Genomic DNA, 25,611 nt, shown 5'->3' with positions numbered 1-25,611 from the left:
AACAAAGCAAGCGCAAAATAGCATTAGTTATATAAAATAACTCATTTAAAACAGAGCCCATTAGTGACATGTGATTTAAAACCATGTCTGCTTTACATATATGTTCAGCATTTAAAGTTTCTGGCCCCAGAATTTAAAGTTAAGTAATTTGATATCATAATATAATAGCTCTGTTTTGGAGGTGTATTTATTGTTTCAATCTATGAGGGCAACATAATTTGGCAAATTATCATGCACAACATAATATGATTAAGACCTAAAAAACTAAAAACTTCCTAAAGTGTAGTTATTTGATTCCATCTTTATTTTACTCAACCACCAACAGGCAGTCCCTAAACTCAGCCTGGTAAAGCTGTGGCTCCTTAAAAGAAGACAGAACTGTATCTAGCTGGAGAACTAGTTCATTGATTTACATATCTGAATCCAAGCAGCTAAGTCAAATGTTTCAAGGCTAAAATATCAGATTTTTGTTGCTTTCCCAACTTTTATCTATTCTTTCATCCAACACATTTTAGATTTTACTTGGTATATTATTAAATTTTCTATATTGACATCTTAGGGAGCTTTGAGAACCTAAGGAGGGGTTGCTCTTCCCAAAGTTAGTTAATTCCTAGACATAGTAAGCAACTTATCTGGGAATACACCACTTATACACAAGTCAACCAATCAGAGCTTATATCCCCAGTTACCTCCTTTATCAACTCTATTCGTGAAGCCAATACTCATACTACCTTCGTATCAAAGAGGCTCCATCCTACCAAGTCTAATCAGAGTTCCACTGCAATGACATCCCCTTCCTAGGCTTGATTATATTTAATCCAACATTTTCTCATTTGTTGTTTCTTTTTTATTCTCTGTATTTCTTATTTAGCTGGATTACCAGATTTTATGATACTTGTCACTGTAAGAAGAGCTTGGAATTTAGAGTCAGAAGACTGACGCATACATGCTAATTGTTATTTTTAAGTTATATTAGGCTGCTTTGGCTGTAAAAACAGCTACCACAGTTTAAGTGACTTAAAACTGATTTTTTAATAAAAATTATTTTTAATAAAAAATAAAATTTACTTTGCCATAGTTTGGAAGGCTAGAAGTCTCAGATCAAGGCCTGGCAGGGTTGGCTCCGAGAGAGGGCTTTCCTTCTGGCTTATGCATCGCCCCTTCTCACTATGTCCTCAGTGGTCTTTTCCTTGGTGTGCCAGTACAGAGAAAAGGAGAGCTTTGTGGGATTTCTTATAAAGATACTAATCTCATAGGATCAGAGCCTGACCTCACTTAGCTTCCAAATATATCCCTAGAAACCTTGTCTCTAAATAAACTGACTCTGGGAATTAGGACTTCAACATGTGCATTCGGACACACACATTACAAGTGGTTTTGACAATATTTTTGCATTTGAAAATAAAGATAAGATTATGCAGAATTTCTTCCCAAATCCTACCAAAAGGTAAACTAAGTACTGAAAAACAATCATTACATTGAATTTTAAGTAAATAATTTTACTATATATATTTATGAAATTGATTGTCTCAGAACAATAAGGAAAGTTACATCACCTGAGGCTATGGAGTTAACTTTTCAGGCTTCAAGAGTTGAATATTGGCCAGTAGAAAGGCTTGTAATTTTTGCTGCTTGTTCTTTTTTTTTTTTTTTTTTTTTAGTGCCGGGGATTGAACTCCAGTCCTTGTGCTTGCGCAGCAGGGGGCAAAACCACTGAGCTAAATCCCTGGCCCTGCTTGTTCTTTCCATTGCTTTGGCGCCTAACATGAATGAGCCAGTGCTGTCAAATGCTCTTTCTCTGCAGAAAGAAATCTTTTAAATACTCCCAAAGGAATGAAGTTATTCATCCTACTATCAAACTAGCTTTCCACTCCAGTGTGAAAATCTTAGTCTAGTGAAATATGGTGATGACCTCATAAGCACTTATTCCACTTGGCACTTAGGTGTTTCTTTTCCAGTAAGTTCTATCTTGCCTATTTCATTTATTAGACTCCATCTCTTAGACTGTTTTCCAGAAGGGACATAAACTCCTTTTGGGGGGATATAAGATAAAAAATTAAATCTAGATTAAAATTGCTTTCTAGGATGTGCCACAGAACTTCAAGCTGGTCACTGAGTTCTTCTTGATTCCTATATCATTGATCTTTGGAAATAACCTTTCCTCAATTCTGCCACAGGTTACCACCTGTCGTTCCTTTGATTTATCCCAAAGTTTCTCTTTGATATTTCTTTCTTCTCCATCCCTAGTTATATTATTATCATCACGTCTCAAGACAATATTTTCTACTCTACACATTCACCCTCTTCTGATTTTCTATCTTCATTTAATAGCATCATGTTTTATTTTGTTGATCGAATTAGAAGCCTTGGAATCACTCTTGTTTCCTTTCTCTTCCACACCCCTCACATATAACTGATTTGTGAATCACGATGGTTCTATCTCTTAAATACCTCTACTTTCATTTATTGAACAACCATTTACTGAAAACTTTTATGTGCAAGAACTAGGAATTTGATAGTGAATGAGATTAACCAAGTTTCTACCCTCACTGGTTTTGTAGTCCAGTGGGCAGTAAGCTTTCCCTGACTGGGGAGTGCTGGTCACTCCAAGCCCAGGGTAAGAAGGGCACCATGGCAAAAGGAATACAGGGGGAACAGCAGATGGAGTTACAGACAAAGGAAATAGTATCTCCTAGAAACTGGAACCAACCATGATAGTCATGACTGCCTTCTAAGTGATCCTGTCATTTCTCTCCCCTCTAATTAATCTTCCATCTCTGGACAAAACTTTCTTTCTGCAACACATCTGTTTCAGGTCCCTCGATGAACTTTCATTACAGCATAAAATCCAAGATCGGTATGTCAGACTGGTCACCTGCCACAGCCCTGTGTAAGATTCCTCTAGTCCCCCACATTCCTTGTTATTTCCCAAGGAAAAAAATGCATTCTAAATTCCCTTAATTTTTTTTCTTCTTACAACATTTTTCACTGGATGGATTCACTTTAGGTTCAACATAAATGTCACTGCTTTGCAAACTTCCCTGACCCTTTAAATTCTCACATTAAATTAATGTTTTTGTCTGTTTAGATAGCTTGTTACAGCTCATGTAATTTATATGACTGCCTCCTTAGCTAGACTATATTTCAAACCCTCTGATATTTTACTTTGTTTTTCTAGCTCTGAAAACAGTGCCCAACATATCCTAAGTGTTTAGTTAATATGTATTAAATTAAGTCCATATTTTTAAAATTGTTGAATTCACTCTTTCACAAATGCTCTTCTCACAAAAATTAATGCATTTGATTCCTTTTGCCTGATTTTTCTTGTTCCTATTTTTGCATGCCATTTATTCATTAAATTCAGACCTTGCATTTAAGCAAGAAAGCTCTTTAGTAAAGGTATGGCTACTTGTGAAAAGCACTTATCATAGTGACTCATAGGAAAATGGCTGATCTTTAATCAAATTGGACATAAAACATCCATTTCTATATCCAGATACTGCCATACTGATATTGATTCTTGAAATCGAAATTAATTTTTCCATTTGACTTTTCCAGTTGCTACTTTTTCTGGATTTCTCTAAAGTAGTTAAATAAATTACTTATTAAATGAATAAATGCAGTGTTCAGTTTGATTCAAAAATGTTTACCACAAATTTGTAGGCAGAAATATCCAAATCATCAAAAATAAAACAATTCTTACTGACAAGTAAACCCAATTCTGAATTTCTTTGTGATCCATGATCTTCCACATCTAACCTACTTAATTATTCTTCTATATGGTTCTCCATATTAAGGATTTTTTAATGCTTTCGTACATTTGCTTGTGCCATTTGAGTTATAAATACCCTTCCCACTTGATTGTATTTTAGACCCACTCTTTAAGAACCAGCTTTATGGGCTGGGGGTTTAGCTCAGTGTTTTCGCTGCCTGCTGCAAAAGCGCAAGGACCCGAGTTTGATCCCCGGTACCAAAAAAACAAAACAAATAAAAAAACCCAGCTTTATTATTGTACCCCACATGAAATATCCCATAAGCCTCTTGACAGAGTTAGAAGTGATCACTGATACTATTTTTATCTTTATCAGAGAACATTCCACATTACATTGAAATTATCTTTTTATTATATGTCTTTCTCAACTGAGCATTAACTATTCAAAGAAGGGATTCATGTTTTGTTAATTTATTTTATTCCAGCATTCCTGACACACTGTATGTATTAGGTAAATGTTTATTAGATTACTGAATTCTGATGTTTAATATGTTCTCTATGATAAGTATACTTTCAGGGCTAGCACTGGCAAAAATGTGAAGTTTGCCTTTTGTGTTCTACTATGGTCTCCTTTCTTAGAACTTCCAGTGCCTATACCATTGTTCTCATGCTTTCCTGCAGTCTTCTCTCATGCTTGAGACTATGTCTGGTATACTTATTAACACTAAGACTTTATGAGGGATACATCAAAGAAATTAATTGTGCAATTGTAGACACCAAGACATTTGAATAGAGAAGATTTGTTTAAGTGGCAAGGGAGATTTCTAGTTCTGGTTGAATCATGCTCAGTGAATTACTGCTTGCCATTTTTCTCTTCTGCTATCACTAAACATTTGGGAAATCCATAGATCTATTCACTTTGAGTTCTTTGAAACATCCCATATAACCAAATCAAATTTGGAGGAATATTGGCTAAGCACAGTAAAACACACGTTTTAATTACTGTAACTGAAACATTTTTTGATGTATTCAACAAGAATTTGACATATTTATTTTTTGATTCATGAAAAGTTTACTATTTACTATTTACTACACAAAGATTTCTGCCTCAACTCTACAAACTAAACTAGCAGAATTGTACATTTCAGCGTGCCATCTGAACGCTTTCCCAATTTGACTCCTCATTAACTTTATTTGTTTCTCCACTACATATTCTCTTTTCAAGTCTTACAATATGAATTCTTCTTTGAATTAAATTCATTTTTACTTTGTAAATAAAAATTGTGTATAGTTATGAAGTACAATGTGTTGTGTCTATGTATGCATTCTTGAAAAATTCAACCAAGCTAATTAACGTATTTATCACCTTACCAAATTATCAATTTAAAAAACACCACGTATTTTCACTATTCTACATACTGTAACTTAGCCTATACAGTTTGTTCTCTCTGGATTTGTCTTCTCTTGCTCATCTATTTTTAAATTCTGTCTCATCTTTCAGTGTCACCTCTCTTGGGAAAATAGTAATTGACTCCTAAAATAGAATGAATTGCTCCTTCTTCTATGCTCCCCTAACACTTTTACTTAGATTCTAGATTTTGCTATAGTATTATAGCTTGTTGTATCCTTCCTATATGTCCCACATAAAATGAATTCTTTGATTTAAATTTGTATTTTCCTTATATTTACATATACCCACTCATCCCATTGAACTCCTTAAAAATTCAGAACATTTCACCTTACACCCCATGTTGTTGTAAAAATTAAAGTCATTAAGTCAAATGAACCAACAGATACTGGACACTAAAATAAAGTTGCATATCTGGGGTAGACAGCTCTTTTGAAGCTATAGAACCACATTAACCTTAGTGTTTCTTTTATGTTAATGCCATTAGCTAAAGGAGCTGTATATATTACTACAATCATAAGATGATAAGATGATGTTTCTTCATCTAAGAACTATCTATTCATTTCAGATACCCATTTTTGGATTGGGTCTTTAAATTTGGGAGGTCTTATTTTTTTAAGTTCTTTATATAGCCTACATAGTAGACCTTCATCTAAGAAACACCTGGTAAAATTTTTTTCCCCACATTGTGGGTTGTCTTTTAGCTCTGTTGGTGGTTTCTCTTGCTATGCAGAAGCTTTTTAATAAGAAGAGATCCCACTTGTTGATTGTGCTAGTTCATGGGCAACTGAGGTCTTGTTCATAAAATCTTTTCCTACACCAATGTCTTCAAGAGTTCTACGTAACCTCTGTTCCAGCCGATTCAGCATTTCTATTTTAATATTTAGATCTTAAATCCATTTAGACTTTAGTTGAGTGCATGGTGAGAGATATAGGTCTAGTTTTAATCTCTGGCCAGTTGAAACCCCAATTTTTGACCACCATTTCTTAAAGAGGCTATCTTTCCTCCAGTGAGGGTGTTTGGCTCCTTTGTCGAAGCTGAGGTGGCTGCGTGTGTCTAGAGTTGTTTCTGCGTCTTCTAATCTGTCCCACTGGTCCTTGGGTCTGTTTCTTTGCCAGTACCATGGTATTTTTTTAAATCACAGTAGCTTTGTAGTATAGTTTTAAGTTGGGGATTATGATACCCCCTGCCTATTTGACCCAGCTATTCCCCCTCCTGGGTATGTTCCTGAAAGAATTAAAAGCATCATACCACAGTGATATAAATGCACCCATGTTTATAGTGGCACAGTTTGTAATCGCTAAATCTTGGAAACAGCCCAAATGCCCATCAACTGGTGACTGGATAAAAAAGATGTGTTTTTTAAAAATAAAGTGGAGTACTACTCAGCCATAAAGAATGATAAACTAGAGACATTTATAGCTAAATGGATGCACCATACTCTTTAGTGAAATAAATAGGACCCACATGCAAATGCTGAATTTTTTTCTCTGGTATGAGAAACTGAAAGTGTAAATGAGGACCACAATATATAATAAATGTTGTGAAATAGGAAGAAAAGGTTCAAAGGGGAAGGGGAGCTAAGGAGGGGGATGGGGGACAGGAAAGAAGGGAAAGAAAAAAATGAGAAAAGAAGGGAAAAGGGGAATGGGAAAAAAGAAGAACCAAGATATATCATATACAGATACAAAACCCTAATGTTGAATGTAATCATAATGTATGCCTAAAATGTACCAACTTATGAATTTAAAAAATAAACCAGTCTAGATGTTAGAAGAGAATATGTATAAATTAAATGGATAATTAATTAATTGATCTCAAGAATCTTCAACCTTGAATGATTGGTTAATCTAAAGACTTTGCAAGCTCTGAAATCCAGCGAGCCATTTGACGTTCATGACTAGCTTGTACAGGAACTCAGAGGCATAGTAGATGCTGACCATGGTGCTGAAGGTTTAAATGAGATGTAAGGCCCATGGTTTTACACAACATAACAAAACCAGCCCCAGCCTAGCAAAAATATAATTTATTTCATAGACTATATTTTGACACATGCCTATATATTACTGCTATTAAACCCACAGCTCTCACAATCAACTCTAACTAGTATTTTGCAATGCATAATGAAATCAGATTCACTATGTAGACAATTATCTTCAAGTTTATTTACTGAATAAAATTTTGCTTCCTGATGTAGTTTCAAAACTTACAAAAAGAAATGAGATTAGATGTTTTTAACACAGAAGTTATTAATTAAACAGACTTGATGACTTTTATTTTCAGAGAGATTTAGCATGTATATTTTTAAATGTTAGCTTCAATTATAGATGGACATTTTCATGTGTGTATACTTTAGACCCATAGCGATCTTAACACAGAAGTAGTGAAATGCCACCATATGGATTCCTTTCAAAGTCTGTTTAGGTGAGGACCTCTGGATAATAAAATATGAATATAGAAGTGGAGAAACAAAATTATAAAAATTTAAAACACTGTTGCTAAAATATTTTAAAGAAAATATCTTTTCACATTGTATAATTAAGATAGTGAATATAAATAAACGCATTCTGTAAATGGTAACTTCTTATGAAAATGCAAGATCTTGCTGTTACTATTTCAAATGAGTCTTGTTTCTAAGCCTTTTAGCTTTGATTCTACTCCTCAAACTGAGCCTAGTATGTGAAGATTTTCTCAGGGGGAAAGGAATAAATTTCCAGATCTTTGAGTTTGGGGTATACTTGCTCCCAAAGTTGATTTGCCTGACAAAGCACCTGCTTTAGAGTGCCAGGTGTTACTTTCCCACTTCCCTTTTCATACTTGATTTTTTCTTACTTAAAAGAAAAATATAACTCTTATCCATTCTGGATATTATGATACATTTTTATGGGGTATAAAAGTCTCCATTACTCTAAACAATGGGACAATTTTAAATATTAATGCATTATTGAGTAGACAGTTGTTTCTGGATTACAAATTTATTTGCGAATAAAATTCCAACTTTTTCCTTCCCAAAATATTGAATGATGACAAAATCAAATTGTTAGCTGATATAATATTAAAAATAACTTTTGAAGACTGATCATATAGAACTTTTTTTTCACTAAGGTTTTTATTGGTACATTTTAGGTATACAATACAGTTATATTCATCATTGGGATCTTGTACCTTTACGCGATGTATCTTGGTTCTTATTTTTTTCCCCATTCCCCTGCCCTCCCTTCACCCTCCACCCTTCCCTATTTACAAAGACTCTGTTTCCATTTTTACCCTTTTCTTGTATTTTTTCTTTTCCTTTCTTTCCTTTCCCCTACCCCTGCCACTTCCCCTACTCCTTTAGAAATTTTCTTCCTATTTCACAATATCAATTATACATTTTGATCCTTATTTACACTTTTAGTATTTCACACCAGAGAAACTATTCAGTATTTACACATGTGTGTCCTATTTATTTCATATAAGAGTATGGCCTCAATGTGCATCCACTTAGCTATAAATGTCTCTAGTTTCTCAACCTTTATGGCTGAGTAGTACTCCATTTTATAAAAAAACCACGTCTTCTTTATCCAGTCTCCAGTTGATGGGCAATTCGACTGCTTCCAAGTTTTAGCTATTACAAACTGTGCCACTATAAACATTCTTTTAATTCTTTTGGGAAGATACCCAGCAGAGAAATAGCTGGGTCAAATGGGACTTCTAATCTGAGTTCTTTGAGGTATCTCCTTATGGATTTCCACAGTGGTTGCACGAGCCTGCACTCCCACCAACAATGAAGAAGAGTTCCTTGCTCCCCACATCCCCACCAGCATTTGTCATTGGTTAATTTCTTGATAACAGCCATTCTTTCTGGGGTGAGGTAGAATCTCAGTGTTGTTTTAATTTACATCTCTCAAATGACCAGTGATGTCGAACATTTTTTCATTATTTGCTGCTTTTACTTCTTTGTCTGAGACATGTCTGTTCATTTTAGATGCCCATTTTTTGAATTGGGTCTTTATATTTGGGGGGTTTGATTTTTTTAAATTCTTTATAGATTTGAGATAGCAGACCTTTGTCTGAGGAACAGCTGGTAAATAATTTTCCCACATTGTAGGTTGTCTCTTAGCTCTGTTGGTGGTTTCTCTTGCAATGCAGAAGCTTTTTAATAAGAAGAGATCCCAGTTGTTGATTCTTTGCACTAGTTCCCGTGCTACTGAAGTTTTGTTCATAAAGTCTTTTCCTATGCAAATGTCTTAGAGATTTCTACCTAACTTATCTTCAGCAAGTTTAGCATTTCTGTTTTAACATTTAAATCTTTTATCCCCTTCGATTTTAGTTTAGTGCATGATGAAAGATAGGGGTCTAGTTTTAGTCTTTGGCAAGTTGAAATCCAGTTTTTCCAACAACATCTATTAAAGAGGCTATCTTTCCTTCAGTGAGGATGGTTGGCTCCTTTGTCAAAGATGAGGTAGCTGAGCATGTCTGGAGTTGTTTATGCATCTTTTAATCTATTCCACTGATCCTCAGGTCTGTTTCTTTGCCAGTACCATGTTGTTTTTACCACAGTGGCTTTGCAGTATAGTTTCAAGTTGGGGATTGTGACACCACCAGCCATGTCTCTGTTGCCTAGAATTGCTTTTGCTATTCTAGGTTTCTTCTAGTTCCAAATGAATTTTTGGATTATTTTCTCTAGTTCTGTGAAATATACTCTTGGGATTTCAATTGGGATTGCATTGAATATGTATAGCAGTTTTGATAGTATGGCTCTTTTCCTACCCAGGAACATGGGCTGTCTTTCCATTTTCTTATATCCTCTGCCATCTCTTTTTCTCAGAGTGTTGTAATTCTCAATGAAGAGGTCTTTTGCTTCCTTTGTTAGATTGATTCCTAGATATTTCATTCTTTGGGGGGTGCTATTGTGAAAGGGATTGTTTTGCTAATTTCTCTCTGTGAGTCTTTTATTTGTGTACAAAATGGCTATTGATTTTTGAGTGTTGACCTTGTTTCCAGATACTCTACTGAATCTGTCAATTAAGTCTAGAAGTCTTTTGATGGAGTTTTTTGGGTCTTCTATGTCAAGTATTATATCATCAGCAAATAATGACAGTTTAACTTCTTCCTTTCCTATCTTTGTTCCTTTTATTTATTTCTCTTGTTTAATTGCTGTGGCTAATGTTTTCAAAACTATATTGAACAGGAGTGGTGATAGTGGGCATCCTTGTCTTGTTCCTGACTTTAGTGTGAAAGTTTTCAGTTTTTGACCATTTAGCATGATGCTGGCTGTTGGTTTTTCATAGATAACCTTTATCAGGTTGCAATAAAGACCATCTATTCCAATTTTGTGAAGGTTTTTTCTCTTATCATGAATGGATGTTGAATTTTGTCGAATGTTTTTTCTCCATCTATTGAGATGATCATTTGTTTTTTGTCCTTGACTCTATTAATATAGTGTATTATGTTTATTGATTTATGAATGTTGAACCATCCTTGCATCTCTGGGATAAATCCAACTTGGTCAGGGTGTATGATCTTCTTGATGACCCTCTGGATAGACCTTTCTGGCAGACACATTGATAAATATAAATACACAGATACACTGTAATAATGTTCTTACTACCATACCATAATAATTTTTTCTCAGTGCCTTTATCTATTGAAGCAAATGATAATAGAATTTATGGTCATTCCAGTCTCATAACAATAAGTTATTTATCCACATATACATTAGTAATTGAAAACATAAAGCCTCATCTTATTAAAGTAAATTTTCAATAAATTTCATTTTATTAAATAATTCCTGATCAAATCTGAAAACTATTGGTAGTTTGACAGCTTAATTTTGGAGTGTACAGTATCCTTGGAGATTTTCTCTATCTGAAGTTGATGTTTTAAAATTTCGTCTAGTTTAGGGCCATTAAATTCCATTAGCATGCTGCTAACTCCCAAATTTGTGTCTATAAGCTCCCTCAAAACTCTGGAATAATGAAGTAAACAATTTCCTCAGTATTTCCTCCTCTATACCTGTCATCTTAAGTCTTTGGATTTTTCTCAAAACCTGCTCTGCCAACAGCCTTTCCTTTTTTTTTTTTTTTTTTGGTACCAGGGATGGAACTCATGTCCTTCCGCTTGTGAGGCAGGCGGTGGAACCACTGAGCTAAATCCCTGGCCCCTACAGCCTTTCCTTTTAGTTGAGGCAAACTCCATCCTCCCAGTAGTTTGGTCCCCAATCCTTGAACTTATTCTTGACTTTTTTCTTCCTTTTATATCCCTTATCTACTCTTCCAAGAACACCTACAATCAAACAATATCTAGAATTTGATTACTTTCCCTCCCTCACTGCTCACAACTTGGCTGAAGCCTCCATAACATTTTATTTCAATGCAGTAGTTTCTTTACTAATATCCTTGAGTCTGCATTTATGGTTTATTTTCAATCCAGAGCCATAATCATCTGGATAAATCCTGTCACAGGATGTTACTCCTCTCATAACCCTGCAGAAACAACTGTAATGTTTACTTTTATGTATTACCTTGCCTGAACCACTGTGGTCACATAATTAAACATTATTCTGGAGGTTTCTGTCAGGGTGTTTTCTAATGAGATTACAGTAGTCTTTAACCTGGTGGTCTTTGAGTAAAGCAAGTTACTCTCTAATAATGTGGGTGGGTCTTACATAATCAGTGGAAGGTCTGAATAGACCATGGATGACTTCCTCCAAGCAAGAGGGAATTCTGCCAGTAGTTTTCAGATTGGAACTGTGACGTTGGCTCTTCTCTGTGTCTCCAGATTGTTGGCCTTCCCCAGCTCTCTCTCTGTCTCTCTGTACACACACACACACACACACACACACCCCTTATTGGTTCTGTTTTTCTGGAGAATTTTAACAATATCATTTTGAAAAGGCTTCTCTTTTAAAAGACCAGGGTACATATTATCATAACATCTATTCCTTTCTACAGCAAGACAAGAAAAGAGATCAGATAAAATAAATATTTAAGTTTTCTATTTCTTTTTTAATTTTAATTTTTATAGTATGTCCATTTCAAAATTATTAGTATAAATATAAAAATATGACTTTTAGATCCTATATCATCTGTATAGTTTTGCTTTATTTTAAAACTTGTGATATGCTACTTATTATTTCTCTTTTTTTATCTGTACTTCCAGAAGCTTGAATACTTTATATTAATCTTTCAAACGTGTCAGTTCTTTCTTAAGGCCTTTTTATTATCTCTGTTTGAGTATGTTAACTTCTGTTTTCATCTTTATATTTTTTCTGTTGTATGTAGAATGATAATAAAGACTACAGTTAGCTTCATATCAGATCAGGTATAGCTTTGGTGTCAGATTTTTAAAAAACAATTGATTTAGAACTTTTTGTAATTCAAAATTTTAGTGGGGATTGTGGTCTATATTGTCTAGCTTTGCCTCACCATTGATGCTGCTGCTACTTAACTCTAAAAATACCCTAATTTTAAAAATGGCTTATTTGTTAACATATAATGTAATTAGAAATGTTTAGTTTCTGAATGTATGGAGATTTGAGATCTTTTAATTGTTTGAGGAATAATACAGAGACATGCTCAGATATTAATGGATCATTCAACTAGTTTTGGCAAACTTTTACATGTATAAATCATATTTGCAACAAGATAGAAACCTTTTGAAGCTGGGTGTGGTGGCACATATCTAGGCTCCCAGCACTTATGAGGCTAAAACAGAAGAAATTTAATGATTTTAGTTTTTATGGACTTTTATGATCTATGTCATATTGATTTTTATGCATAAGATAGAGGATCAAATTTCATTTTTATATGGATATCCTGTTATTCCAAGACTATTTGTCGAAAATATTTTCCATTTTCAAATAAATTATTTTGGTGCGCTTAGGAAAATTATTTGATTGTATGTGTGTGAGTCTATTGCAGGATTCTCTTTTCTATTTTCAAGGAAGAGGGAGGGAGAGAGAAAGAGAGAGAGAGAGAAACAGAGAGACAGAGATATAGAGAGACGGAGACAGAGAGGGGGGCTCCTGCTGGACTTTTGATTGGAATGCACTGAATCTAGATCAATATGGCAGAGTGGAGAGAATGGGTAAGTAGTTTTGAGGTATTTAATATTGTTTCATTTACTTAAATCCACTTTAATTTCATTCAGCAATATCTTATACTTTTTAGTGGAATTTGCACATTGTTGTTAAATTTATCTCTAGGAATTTTATATTTCTTGATGTTATTGTGAATAGTACTGTTTAACATCTTTTTTATAATTATTTATTGATGCTATTTATAAATGCAAAGAAAAAATGCAATTTGTTTTTATACATGGACTTTGTATCATACATTATTAAAATCATTTATTAATTCTAGTAGTCTTCTTATAGAGACTGTAGGAATTTTTATGTACTTAATCATGTCATCTGCCAATAAAGACAACTTTACTTTTTCCCTATTTCTATGGTTTTTTTCTTTTGTTTTATTATAAAACTAGGATTTCCAGCATAAATTTCAGTAGACCTGATTAGGGTGGACATTTTTGTTTTGTTCTCAAACCTTGAGAGAAAGAATTCACTATTAAGGATAATATTAACTACAAGGTTTCTAGTAGGTGGGGTTTGTTTTGTTCTTTTATTGGTACATTTTAGGTATACAATTCATTTACATTTATCATTGGGTGCTTGTACCTGTACATGGTGTATCTTGGTTCTTATTTTTTCCCCATTACCTGTGCACCCTTTACCCCCTCCGCCCTTCCCTATTTACATAGATTTCATTTCCATTTACTTTTTCTTTTCTTATAGATTTTCCTTTCCCTCCTTTCCTTTCCCCTTCCCCTCCCTTCACCCTTTCATCTTTGGACCTTTTTTCCTATTTCAAATTATCAATTATTCATTTTAATTATTTTAACCCTTGTTTGCACTATCAGTTTCTCACACTAGTGAAACTATTCGGTATTTACACATGTGTGTCCTATTTATTTCACTTAAGAGTATGGCCTCAATATGCATCCATTTAGCTATAAAGAACTCTAGTTTTTCATTCTTTATGGCTTAGTAGTACTCCATTTTATAAAAAAAACACATCTTCTTTATCCAGTTTCCAGTTGATGGGCACTTGGGCTGCTTCCAAGCTTTAGCTATTACAAACTGTGCCACTATGAACATGGGTTCACATATATTGCTGTGGTATGATTCTTTTCATTCTTTTGAGAAAATACCCAGCAGGGGAATAGCTGGGTCAAATGGGACCTCTAGTCCTAGTTCTTTGAGGTATCTCCATACTGACTTCCACAGTGGTTGCACCAGTCTGCACCCCTACCGACAATGGAGAAGGGTTCCTTTCTCCCCACAACCCTGCCAGCATTTATTATTTGTTGATTTCTTGATAGCAGCCATTCTTTGTGGGGTGAGGTGGAATCTCATTGTTGTTTTCATCTGCGTCTCTCGAATGGCCAGTGATGTTGAACATTTTTTCATATATTTGTTTGCTGCTTTTATTTCCTTGTCTGAGAAATGTCTGTTCATTTCAGATGCCCATTTTTGAATTGTGTCTTTGAATTTGGGGGGTCTGATTTTTTCAATTCTTTATATATTCTCGATAGGTCCTTTGTCTGAGGTACAGTTGCTAAAATTTTTTTTCCCATATTGTAGGTTGTCTGTTAGCTCTGTTGGTGGTTTCTTTTGCAGTGCAGAAGCTTTTTAATAAGATAAAAGCCCAGTTGTTGATTCTTTCTGCTAGTTCCTGTGCTGCTGAGGTTTTGTTCATGATGTCTTTTCCTATGCCAATGTCTTCAAGAGTTCTACCTAACTTATCTTCCAGCAAATGTAATACACCATATTAACAGAGTCAAGGACAAAAAACATATGATCATCTCAATAGATACAGAAAAAGCATTCGACAAAATCTAACACCCATTCATGATAAAAACCCTACAGAAAATTGGAATAGAAGGTCTTTATCTTAACCCGATAAAGGCTATCTATGAAAAACCAACAGCCAACACCATACTAAATGGTCAAAAACTGAAAACTTTCACACTAAAATCAGGAACAAGACAAGGATGCCCACTATCACCACTCCTGTTCAATATAGTTCTGGAAACATTAGCCACAGCAATTAGAAAAGAGAAAGAAATAAAAGAAATAAAGATAGGAAAAGAAGAAGTTAAACTGTCATTATTTGCTGATGATATAATACTTTACATAGAAGACCCAAAAAACTCCATCAAAAGACTCTAGACTTAATTGACAGATTGAGTAGAGTAGCTGGAAACAAGGTCAACACTCAAAACACGATAGCCTTCTTGTACACAAATGAAAGACTCACTGAGAGAGAAATTAGGGAAACAATTCCTTTTACAATAGAATCCAAAAAAATGAAATATCTAGGAGTCAATCTAACAAAGGAAGCAAAAGACCTCTACACTGAAAACTACAGCACTCTGAAAAAAGAGATGGAAGAGGATACAAGAAAATGGAAAGACATCCCTTGCTCCTGGGTAGGAAGAATGAATACAGTGAAAATGGCCATACTTCCAAAACTACTATATAGATTCAATGCAATGCCAATTGAAATTCCAGCAATATACTTCACAGAACTAGAGAAAACAATCCAAAAATTCATTTGGAACCATAAGAGACCTAGAATAGCAAAAGCAATTCTAAGCAACAGAGACATGGCTGGGGGTATCACAATCCCCAACTTGAAACTATACTACAAAGCTACTGTGATAAAATCAGCATGGTACTGGCAAAGGAACAGACCTGAGGATCAGTGGAATAGATTAGAAGATGCAGAAACAACTCCAGACCTGCTCAGCCACCTCATCTTTGACAAAGGAGCCAACCACCATCATTGGAGGAAAGATAGCCTATTTAACAAGTGGTGTTGGAAAAACTGGATTTCAACCTGCCAAAGATTGAAACTAGACTCATATCTATCACCATGCACTAAACTAAGATCTAAGTGAATTAAAGATATAAATATTAAAACAGAAACATAGTAGGTGTTTTTTTCATAAGGTTTCAGAAGTTTCTTTCCAGTATTTGATGAAAATTTTTTTGAAATCATAAAATGTGAAATGTTTTTTCTATGTTTATTGAAATGATCATAAGATCTTTTTCTTTTAAATTAAATAATGTGATGATATTTTAAGTAGCTGTCAGATGTTAATAAACCATATCAAGCCTAATTAGTTATGGTGTATTATGGTTTTTATGCAATGCTGAATTCAATTTGAAAATATTTTGTTAAGTATTTTGCATCTATATTCATGAAGCATATTGGTCTAAAGTTTTGTCAGGATTTAGTTCATGGCAATACTGGCTTCATAAGATGAGTTGTTAGAGATTCTTCTTCTATTTTTGAGATATATGTATAGTGTTGGTATTATTTCTTATTTAAAAGTTTCCTCGAACATTAGATACCAGGATATCCTTTTGGGTTTGCTTAACAATTCTTTTCCTTGCTGTGTCCAATTTGCTGGCAAACTTATTGAAAACATTCTCTGTCTCCAATGCCATGTTTTATTTTCTATTTCATCTGTGCTGTAGTTTCTCATCTGTTTTTGTCTATTTTTTTTAGATTTAAAATTTTTTTATCATACTTATTTTAAAGTTCCTGTCTGATAATTCTGAGCCATCTCTGAGTTTATTCCATTTTGTCATGCCATGATGGGCTATATTTTATTGCATTTTGAGTGAATCTCATAATTCTGGATTGAATGCAGGATAATCTTAGTAAAGTATAGTTGATAATGAAATAAATAATATTTACTCTCTGAAAACAGCATTCCTCTTCTGTGAAGTCATTAGTTATTATAGGATTGAATTAAGTTCATCTATTATTGAGCTGGGTCTGGGCTTTGTGATTGCTGTAATTGTGCTCAGGGTACAACAGGTAGGTTTCATATTTTTAGTGGCAGACTCTTCCCATAATGTGCTTACACCTGATGTGTAGCTCAGTTCTCCTGTTGTAGTTCTGGAACTTAGTAAGGTGGTCCTCTCTCAGCTATCCTTCACTTCCCTCTGCAGTAGACTAATGTTACCCAGGGCAACATTACATACAAGGCATGGAAAACATCCAGAGGAGGAAGAGGGGGGATTCCATTTGGTTTTTTGTATCTGACTCAGGCTTAAGCAGTGTTTATAAACCTGAGCCTCAGAAGGAATCACTCTTAGAGATCCTGTTCCTCCCCAGGGACAGACAACCATTGTCTTACTCAGTACAGGCTCTGCAACACAGAGGAGTTTCTTCCAGTTCTCCTGCCCTGTCCTCGGATTTGGGCACATTCTGCATTCCTGAGTTAGCGGGTGGCTGTCAACGCTCCTGAGCTACGCTCAGTCTTTTTCTTGAGCTCTCAAAGACCGTGACATAAGAGTTGATGAGTGTTTTACTCTTCCTACATCTGAGACCCATAGGAGCCTACGCTGCCATCCCAGAGTGGTAGCTTTTTGTCATTAATATTTCAGCTGTGTTCTTCTGACCTCTAACTGTGTAACTGCCTTTCGGGGCTGCTCTATGAAAGTTACCACAGTCATGAGTGCTGTCTCTGGAAAGGAGCCTGGCACTCTTCAGATTTCTGTTCCTTTGGTTACCTTCTTGTCACTGGGAAGCTGGGTCCCAACATCACACAAAAAACTGGCCCCTCTCTCCTGTATCCTCTGCTCTTTGTGCCTTTGCTGAAAGAATTCAGCCAAGATGCATAGGTGGCCATGCAGGAGTAGGTGTAGAGCTTATTGTAAACCAGATATAGAGAGATGTATAACTTCAAAGGCATCTGCTTTGAGTAAGAGTTTGGGTATCTTTTTATGTTTAGGACAGTCATTCCTAACTATGGGAACTATGACGATTAACATTGTTTTATTTACACAATGTGTATGTTTATTGGCATTTTTTGGGGGGGCGGTTACTTGGGATTGCTATCTTGAAAATGTCTTCCTCGTTTTTTTCAAGTGGTCAGTGTTCCCTCAGGGATTGTACTCATACAAGAAATATATGAAAGATATTCTAATCTAAATCAGACCTGAGCCCAGGGAGGGAGGGTTTTAGAGAATGTTCCCTTTTCTGGTACCATGTGCCATGAACTACTAAGGCAGTGAGGAATGCTGTGTGCCTTGTTTCAGATATAGACAGCCACATGCCCAGATATTGGGAGAAATGTGCACAATGTATAACAGTGAAATGTAATTGTTCTCTGTGGGATTTCTTTGGATCTGAGACCTAACACATGATTGTGAATATAAATGGAGATCTTTGTTTCTTCCTCTAACTATAACTGGCACAACGTGAGATTTTGGACCCTCTTTGTCCCTCAAGCCTACTAATGTCTAATTACCTCCCTAATATTTGGACATTAGATTAAAGCTTTTCTTTTTCTAACTCATACTTATCATTTAGATTTTAGTTCCCCGTTCATTTCCTAAGTGAAGGCTTCCTAGAATTTCTAGATCACAAGCCCTTGGTGTTTCCTTCCAGTTTCTTGCTCCTCCTGTCCTGCTTACAATAGTTATCCTACTCTTACTTTTTAAATGTCTGCCGTTTTCTTGCAGCAGAGGTATGCCTCCCTTAATTCACTACTGTATATCCCAAGCTCAAGTATAAAGCCCGACATTGGTAGGTACTCAAAGAAATATCTGTTGAATCCAGTTGAAACTCTCACTTGATGTTCTGGGAGTCATTTTGGGTTCTTTGCTGAATGATGAAGGGCGATCACAATTTTTGGATTTGAACAATATAATTGAAACCCAAGTGATTCTCCTAATTGTTTGAGTAAAATTATCATCTCCTTTCATTCCCAGTGTTCTTAGGAAAGCAATATGTCTTTGAAGTTGATAATGGTCTGTAGCTTTATGTAGTCTTTGTTTTGTGTCCATCTTTTCAATTTTAAAGAACACAACAGAGACATAGAGAGGTTCTTTTTCATTCATAATACTTTGCTGGCTCAACAAATAAATCATATAAATAATTATGGTTTTTTGAAGAAAAGATATGCCCACTTGAATATTATTGCCTGATAAAAAACCAGTAAGGCAGCAAACAGTCATACATGTAGATTGTAGAAGTAATCTGTTGTATTTCATAACACATAGCAACCAATCGTAACGTCTGTGTTTAAATTGCATAAATAATAATTATAAGAACAATTTTAAACAACATAATAGGCATAGATAGCCTAGAGAGAAAAGTAAAGTTGGTACTATTGTAAACTTTTTCAAATCCTCATTTTATCAGAGTTTTACAATGCAAAAGGGTCTTATACAACTGTGAGAAATGATAGGCTATTTCTCCCTTTTTATTTTCCTCAGATTTCTTTCACCAGCTGTTAGGAAGGCCAGAAATATTTAAGGCTAAGGATTGGAATTCCATTCGTCAGCACTGTGGAAAAAAATAGCACACCATTAAAACCCAAGTATATATTATGAATCTTAAAGGGAAGAATGTGATTGTCCTAAAATAGACAGTAGAGAAAATAGTATTTTAAATATACAGGATCTAGGAAAATTGAGAGTCCATCATAAGTGAAGAAAAAGGAATCTTCTTCAGATGCTCGTGAAAAGAAATCTCCATGATGGCAAGCATGCAGCATTTATACAAATTTAATTGCTGGTACAATTTGGAACCAACAGATGGAGGCCTCCAGGAAGAATAACACAGATTATCTACACTGAATAGAGTAGGAAGAGATTATCTTAGTGTAAGGATGAATTTGTCATAGGCACATTAAAAACATTGTGATTCAACATCATTAAAAAAATGGAAAAACTAGGTAAAGTATAAATAGCCTTAATCTTCATTTACCAGTACAAGGATATCAACAGAACCTAATACTATTTCTTGTTGACATATATTAAGAAGAAATTGATAGAACCTAAAATTGAAAGATTATCCAAAAATAGTGGTAGAAGACTGTTATTTAAAAATAAGCTGGGCCAGGGATTTAGCTCAGTGGTTCTGCCATTGTCTTGAAAGCACAAGGTCCTGAGTTCCATCCCCAGTACCAAAAAAAAAAAAAAAAAAAAAAAAAAAAGCTGGTAAATGCAGGGGTGAAAAACAGCTAAAAGAGTTGCCTATGGAGAGAAGCAATCAGAAATGAGGCAGGCGAGTGAAGCAGGGGACCAATGGATCTTTGATCATCATTTTCTCCATCACTAGAATCTGTCGGCTCTCAGATCTAAAATACAGTAGTAGGCACAACGTTAGAGCGCATCTATACAGTTCAACAGTGTAACGTGATCCTTAGGGTTGGGGAGGGAGTCAGTACAGCAGACAGGTAGTTAATGACCTTATTTCCACAGTGTTCCTTTCCTAGGAAGCTTCAGGGAAATAGGCAGGTTGGAAACAAGGCAAGACAAGGGGCAGACCACGATACTACTTTCTTTTTCTTTTTTCTTTTTTTAGTTCTTTTATTGGTACATTTTAGGTATACAATTCGTTTACATTTATCATTGGGTGTTTGTACCTGTATATGAGGTACCTTGGTTCTTATTTTTTCCCCATTACCTGTGCACTCTTCACCCCCTCTGCCCTTCCCTATTTACAGAGATTTCATTTCCATTTCTTTTCTTTTCTCATAGTTTTTCCTTTCCCCTTCCCCTCCCTTCACTCCTTCATCTTTCGACCTTTTTTCCTATTTCAAATTATCAATTATTCATTTTAATCATTTTAACCCTTGTTTACACTATCAGTTTCTCACACTAGAGAAACTTCTGTATTTACACATGTGTGTCCTATTTATTTCACTTAAGAGTATGTCCTCGATATGCATCCATTTAGCTATAAATGACTCTAGTTTTTTGTTCTTTACGGCTGAGTAGTACTCCAATTTATTAAAAAGTCCACATCTTCTTTATCCAGTTTCCAGTTGATGGGCACTTGGACTGCTTCCAAGCTTTAGCTATTACAAACTATGCCGCTATGAACATGGGTGCACATTTATCACTGTGATTTGATTCTTTTAATTCTTTTGGGAAGATACCCAGCAGGGGAATAGCTGGGTCAAATGGGACCTCTAGTCCTAGTTCTTTGAGGTATCTCCATACTGATTTTCACAGTGGTTGCACCAGTCTACACTCCCACCAACAATGGAGAAGGGTTCCTTTCTCCCCACAACCCCGCCAGCATTTGTTATTTGTTGATTTCTTGATAGCAGCCATTCTTTGTGGGGTGAGGTGGAATCTCAGTGTTGTTTTCATCTGCGTCTCTCAAATGACCAGTGATGGTGAACATTTTTTCACATATTTGTTTGCTGCTTTTACTTCTTTGTCTGAGAAATAGCTGTTCATTTCAGATGCCCATTTTTGAATTGTGTCTTTGAATTTGGGGGGTCTGATTTTTTTCAATTCTTTATATATTCTAGATAGTAGTCCTTTGTCTGAGGTACAGCTGCTAAAGTTTTTTCAATATTTAAGACTCTGAGGCATTCGTCTTCCTGGTGATCTACCACTTTAACGCTATGCAGTCCTTGCTTGGAAACCTAAAATGATGGATTTTTTTCACCCTCCTTAATGTTGAACTATGGAGTCCCTGATCTCAGCTGAACAATCCACCTCAGTTGTCCTCTGTTCTAATTTTCTGTGTTCCTGTCTGTGCCTTAACAACTTGACTCTTATCTTTAATATTCCTAACTTTGCCTAGGACCCAGCTGGTCTACAGACACACTAGGTGTGCTGCCACCAAGGTAGGCACCTTCTTTTCTTTCAAGTCTGCTTGAAACATGCTTTCTCAAAGAGGAATGTTGGGCTTATTCAGTTTAAAGCTGCTTGTTATCTTTTCACTCCACTTCCCCTTTTTACTTGCTCCACTTTTAAAAACTTTTCTTTGGCACTTACTTGTAACAAACCATATTGTTTACATCTACTTTTTGTCTACTATAGAAACTCTAGAAGGGCCTAGATCTCCATTTTGCCATTCATATACCCAGTACCTAAAACACTACACAGTTAATGCATAATAAATGTTGAATGAACTGAGAAGTGGTTAGCATCTTTCTTCCATATAATATGACAAAGATCCTCTGTTTTAGTAATATTCCCAACAGAAAGGTTACTTACACAATCAAACATTTCATTATCTTACGGCCTCCATCTGTTTTCCACATTGTAGATAGGATAATCTTTCCAAAATGTAAGTCTGGTGATGTCCGCCCCATTTCCGCCCCTCCTCCTCTCTGCTTAAGATGCCCCACGTGGCTTGGTTTGTTTTAGAATTAAGATAGAATTCTTTGACATGGTGTATAAAGCTCTGCATGGGTTGCTTTTTCCTAAGCCATAGTGTCTTTACATGAACTGTTCTCTCTTTTTGGAATGCTTTTCTCTACTTTTTATGTTTAATTAACTGCAGGGCCAAAGCCAAATTCTAATGGGGGGTGGGGTTCCCTGGAAAGAAAGCTGGGCAGGAGGCTTGAGCAAGGCTTTGCTGCGGAGCTAGCATTTAAAAATGCACTGCCCCATTCACACTGCTTCCTTTAATGTTTTTTCATCCTAGTCTTATCTGCCATATAACCAAAGAATTACCTTTAAAAAACCAGCAACACTGCCAAATTTATTTTGATAAGGAGAAGCCTTCCTTCTTTTTCTCCAATTGAGCTTCTAGTTAACTTCTGCTGATCAGTGTCTCAGGCAAGATTTTTGGGGAGATTTTACCCACCTTTGGTTTCAAGTAGAATGTCTTGGCATTATGTTCTTTCTTAGTACTCATCATAGACACATATACATATACAGATATGTGTAACTGGCTAATTTTTATTACCATCATTAGACTTTATGAGGGTAAGGGATTGAGACTAGTTTTGTTTTGTTTGATCCTTACTGCCTAGTATAATGTCTGAATCATGATAGGTAATCTGAAAATTATTTTCTAATTAATGCATTAGTGAAAAATAGCCTGATCACTCATCAACTTTCTAATATACTAGCTCTAATCTGAGCCTCAACATTGCATGATCCCCTCTGTTAGTGTTTTACACTTGATCTTAGCCAAAAGGCCAAGAAGCGATCCTCCATTACTGTTTGAAGGATTCCTTCTCCCTCAGATATGAACTGAATTCCATAAAGTCCTAGCAGTCCTACATAGCTACACTTCTGTAGGTTTTCCTCTTGTTCTCACTTAGCTATCCATATCTGGAATTTTTATTTCAATCATCATATTAAAATATCATCTGTATGTTATTCTGGTGTAACTTTGGTTAATGCTGATTCTGATGTGGTTTCAGAGTTGCCTAACTCACAGAAGTACAAATTTTCACCCTTCTCTAAAAATGTATGCCCTACAGTTTTGCAAAATTTATATGGTTGCTGTGAGTACATAAAGAACTTTCATACTATACAAGAATTCCAAAAACTTTCAGGATTCAGGTAAAAAAGGAAGCATAGGAGGTGAAGATGGGGCTGTGGATGAGCGAGGCCATGAAGGAACGGCCAAGTGGGAACTCAATGGATGAAAGGAATGAAGCAGCAATTTTTTCCACAACAGATTTCTAATCTTTATCCTGCAGAACATGTGGAAGTGTAAAGAGAATTATTGTCTGATACTTGGCTTATGCCATTTGGTTTCCAGATTCATTTTGGCTTTGAGAAGGATGCATTCTCCTTACAATGATCTTCTGTCTACTGACCTGGTCAGTAAATCTGGGGGTTGTTTTCCCAGCACAGGTGATGGATTTATTTGTGATCCAGCCACAGTCAGGACCTGCCACTGGCAGATTTCAGAGATTTTTAAGAGATGAGTCAATTAGGAATCCATCCACAGTTAGGAAGGGGAAAAAGTGGCTAGGCTTCATTTGGCTTCAAATGCAAGTCTGTCGTGTCTTTTCTCCAGAATCTGGATGTATGCACACAATGCAGGCACAGAGATGCACTACTTTAAATTATGTCTCCCAAACTGGCCAGTGTTCACAACTGCACAAAGCACACAAGCTGACCAAAATCCTATTAACATCCGCCTGGAAAATGACCCTGGGAGTCAAGTAGTTTATGACTTTGATTGTCACTACATATTTAATTCATCTGAAGTACACTTTGTAATGAGAATGATAGGAGATTTCACAGTGATCCCAGAAGTCTTGATGGACACACCAAGAGAAAAGGAGGGACAGCTTTTTAGCCTCACTTTGTCATTGGCTGGGCTTGGTCAATGAGCCAGAGCTCAAGGCTGCCCATTGAGTCTGTGCAGAGGACCAGTCAGCAAAACTTCTGAGTTTGCCCTGGCCTAAGGTTAGCATTTCCTAGTACTGTAATGTGCCTGTGCTATGTGTGTAATTTAATTGTTGAAGTCACCAGTAACAAGGACTTATATATATCATCCACTTAAACATGGTGGGACAGGAAAAATTAAAATACACTAGAACTAATACATTTTACCCTTCCTATCAACTGAAAGACAACTCCAGTTTACAAAAAGGAAATACAAAACATATTTGGTCTAGTAAGTTATTCTGTGTGAAAAAGGAAGATTGTCCAAGACATATAAATCACAGCAACTTTCCTCTGCAGTGAGCACTTTTTCCCTTCAGAATTATCATTTTATAATTGGAAAAGCCATAGAGTTTTTAGTATGCCTCGTACAAATGTCACTTCCAGGCTTCGGTGCTAATCCAGAGGAAATACTATCCGAGTGGTCTCCAAGGCCCAATGTCTAGGTGTTGGCTACATGATAAACTTATGTGGAACTTTCTTAGTGAGATATAGTCCTCCAGAGGGCTGAATTTTTCAAGACTTAGCACAACCCAACCCTTTAAAATGAGATTTAAGCTTCCCTTGTCAGGTTCTTTTAAGAGCTTTTTAATTTTCTTTTATTTGCTACTTTGACCAGGTTCTAATTCCTGGTCCCCAGTGACGATTTTTGACCATCTCAACCATTTCATGTCTGGTTTCTCAAGGTCTGTAGCACTTTGCACCATTAATTAAAGTTATTTTTTGTTCCTTTCCCACAGAAGAGCTTCAGGGAAACAATTAGAGAAAAAAATGCAGCATGTTGTTAGCTAAAATAAGACTTTCTTACTACTTTACTGATAGCAGTACAGATTTTTAAAAACCACTTTTTCAATCATATGGTCAGTTGTTTTGTACAGATTAAAGAATGACAGAATAGCAGGTATTGAAAAGAAAGAGTGGCCTGCCAAAGCAAATTTTCTTAAGCATGGCTAAAATATAATTTACTGAGCACAGATGAATGGCATCCAAAGATTTCTAAGAGGTCTAACAAGGGGTTGTAGATAATTATTAAGTAATCATGGATTTAAATAAACCAGGATTGTGTGTCTAGGACATGAGTAACACCACTTTAGGCTCAGCAGATGATATAGAGCTGAATGAGAGCAGCCCTCAAATTGCTTATAATGGATACAATAATAAGACATAGTGACTCATGCTTTAACTAGCAAAAGTTCCTTCCTGCTCTCATAGGATGTCTAATAGCTCTCTAAAGCAAGCGCAGGAACTGGATTTCCTTAAAATAAAATCTCAGTTGTGCTAGTCTGACTGTGGCCCTGAAATTAGTTGACAAGCCTGAGATTCCT

At 35.6% G+C, this 25,611-nt stretch overlaps 1 pseudogene; it reads right to left on the bottom strand.

Moving 5' to 3' along the window:
• Positions 1 to 22,911: 22,911 nt before the first annotated feature.
• LOC147829132 (U2 spliceosomal RNA) lies at positions 22,912 to 23,091 on the bottom strand (annotated as a pseudogene).
• Positions 23,092 to 25,611: the final 2,520 nt, after the last annotated feature.

The sequence above is a fragment of the Heterocephalus glaber genome, unplaced genomic scaffold (assembly GCF_053883595.1).
Source record: "Heterocephalus glaber isolate CG9 unplaced genomic scaffold, H.glaber_assembly_v1.0 deba00000738, whole genome shotgun sequence".
NCBI classification, from domain to species: Eukaryota; Metazoa; Chordata; class Mammalia; order Rodentia; family Bathyergidae; genus Heterocephalus; species Heterocephalus glaber.
Note: the sequence above shows the minus strand (reverse complement) of the source record. Positions and strands in the feature narration are given on the sequence as shown.